At 33.2% G+C, this 2,750-nt stretch overlaps 1 long non-coding RNA gene across 1 annotated transcript; it reads left to right on the top strand.

Moving 5' to 3' along the window:
- The first annotated feature begins 533 nt into the window (after nucleotides 1–533).
- LOC131547571 (uncharacterized) lies at nucleotides 534–2,264 on the top strand. Its single transcript, XR_009272961.1, has 4 exons — nucleotides 534–718; nucleotides 1,477–1,582; nucleotides 1,746–1,836; nucleotides 1,977–2,264. It is a non-coding gene; the product is annotated as an uncharacterized LOC131547571 (long non-coding RNA).
- The last annotated feature ends 486 nt before the right edge of the window (nucleotides 2,265–2,750 follow it).

Below are 2,750 nucleotides of genomic sequence, written 5' to 3' on the forward strand. Positions count from 1 at the left end.
GTGGAGTCTGTCTCTTGGGCTTTGTGTACTGCCATTCCCAAAGCACCACCTGCTGGAAGAGAATGATTTTCCATTTTCAATCAGCCCGTGCAGTCTGCTGTTGTCAAAGGCCAATGTGAAAATCAATCCATGTTTTTAAGCAAACACTCAGAGTTGTAAATGTGAACTGGTGGATCAACAAGAAGATGTGTTATAAAATGTAAACAATTAAGGCAGTAAAATATATTTTAATGTTATTTAATTAATATAATACTTGATTGTTTTTGTGAAAACCTGCATCTGAACAGTAAATCGTGCTTTTTACAGTCATTTAATTTTTTATTTTTTTGTGCAGGTCTTAAAAAAAAAAGGTCTTTAAAAGTCTTGAATTTAAGCTTAAATATCCTGCAGATACCCTGGCCTGGCAAAAACCATCGATTGTTTTTTATATATAATTGTTCGGACCTCGGCTGGTGGGGAGGGTTCATTACTGGACCTCGAGCCGTTTTAGTTGAAGACCCCTGATCTAGAGGAACATTAAACATCATTAAACAGCTCAACTCTGTGAATATTTTTTCTTATGGGAAACTAATATGTGTTAATTTATTCCTCTCAGGTCATGAATGCTTACATGTACCATTTGGTACAAAAATACAATAAGCATTCAACAAAAAAGGCTATGTGCATTGATTCGTATGAAATGAGCAACATCTGGCAATATAAAAGGGCAAAGGTCAAGGTTAGTACACACCTTTTTGCAAACTGCAATATAAATGTGATTAACACAGATTGAAATTATTTAGTGATCTTCACAGAAAGATGAAAGAGATGCAGACTCGTCCAGATTCAGCCAAAAAGGCTTATTTCATTTATTGCTCAGAGGTCACAGAAATATTTGCAAAAAGGTACAGAACATTTTCGGTTATTAACCCTTCCTCAGTGCCATGTGCTACCAAGCACCACCTGCGCTCATTAAAACAGGTATTACTGTAATACAACTGATATCACAAAGGGTATGGGGTATGGGGGGCTTTCTCGTAGTGACCAATAGTGACATGATTGTTTAGGATTCTCTCATTTGTATTTTAATAAAGAAGGACAGCCTTCACACAGACACCATCAACAGAAAATAAAAAAATATATAAATAAAGAGAAATATGCAAATAAAGATAAAATTGTCATTTTACGGATAACTAATTTGAACAAATTTGACAACCCCTTGGCAATCCCTGTTACATTTTTTTTGTTTTTGTTTTTTTTGTTACAAAAGCTGTTGACAATGTGTTGGATCATTTAAATTGAATTTAGCTAACCAGGTAATTTGGAGGAAAGACATTCAGCCTGCTGTCCACTAAACATACAATACAACATGTATTGCAACACAACTATTTTTTATTATATAGGAACACATTGTTGTAAATTATTGTAATAGCACATTGTTTACATTACAACCATATAATTTTCAATTAGGCATACATAATCACTGTTCTTTTTTAGTTTGCAGAATGCTTCTTAAATGATGAGCCGCTTCAGTTTTCCACATCTGAAAAAAGTGTGGCTGCCCTAAGAATGACTATAGCTGCTTGTCTCCTGTAGAACACTGGTAAGTTTTAGAGACTAGTGCTTGTTTCAAATTAAAATATTTCAAATATTAATTCATTCTTTGGTACCCTAAACATTTATCAGTGTTTGTAAAAATGTGATTTATTTGCTTATAAGTATACTTGTGATGTTTTAAGAACTTGTCTTATGATAACTCTGTTTAGTCTGCCTTGGCATGATATTTGACTAGCTAACGTTAAGAACCTGTGCCATCTATGTGGGGAAAGAAGCAGTGGTCAAAAATTGACTAACTGGGTAAGCATTCTAAAAACAATGTTTTCTTTTATTCCATTTCCATATTAATTGAAGGTGAAAATGTTCATTTAAGTATTTTTTTTAATGAATTACAGAAATACCTATGCTTGACTTCAAAATTTGTTTGTCAACATGTTTAGATTGGCTGTGATGTTTGCCCATGTTGGTTCCATTACAACTGTGTCCAACGCTCAAGAAAACACTGAAGTTACATCTGCCCCGTTTGTGAATCTTGAATCTTGAATCTTACACTCACATGTCGATTTACAGCGATCATTTATTTTATGTAATGTAAGTGTTAAGTTTTATTTCTTTTACAGTTTTATTTTAAAACATTGTTTGCTTATTGTAATTTCCATGTCATTTTAATACTACTACTGTAATACCGTTAATGTAACACTATGTAAACTGTTAATAAAAACACCTAATGATTTTCCCATCTCGTGTTATTCACAACAGAACATTACAATCATTACAAAAATAGATGAAAAATTGGTACTAAAAGTACACTGATTAGGATTACTGGCAAAAGATCAGTTCCATGACATGAATCGGGGTTGTGTATATGGGTCTGTGAAGGACCGTGTTAGTGGAAAAATGAAAATAGTGCTTGTCTGAAATCAGTTCTAAATAGTTAAAATATATACAAATGTACCTAAAGGCACAGGGTCATCAGGACACTATAGTGTATAGTCAGAGGTAGCAGAAAGACCTTTGCTGACAATATGTTTGCATTAAAAAATAATTTGTTGTAACAGAAAGAGCTTTCCAGAACACAGAAACAAAAAGAGCAGTACACTGAGCCTATTACACAGTACAATAAAATACACAGATAGTGTGTACATGAATGTATGCGCATGTATACTTCATACAGCAGAACAGAATATAATTTACATAAAATACATCATATTTGA

The sequence above is a fragment of the Onychostoma macrolepis genome, chromosome 09 (assembly GCF_012432095.1).
Source record: "Onychostoma macrolepis isolate SWU-2019 chromosome 09, ASM1243209v1, whole genome shotgun sequence".
Classification (NCBI taxonomy): domain Eukaryota; kingdom Metazoa; phylum Chordata; class Actinopteri; order Cypriniformes; family Cyprinidae; genus Onychostoma; species Onychostoma macrolepis.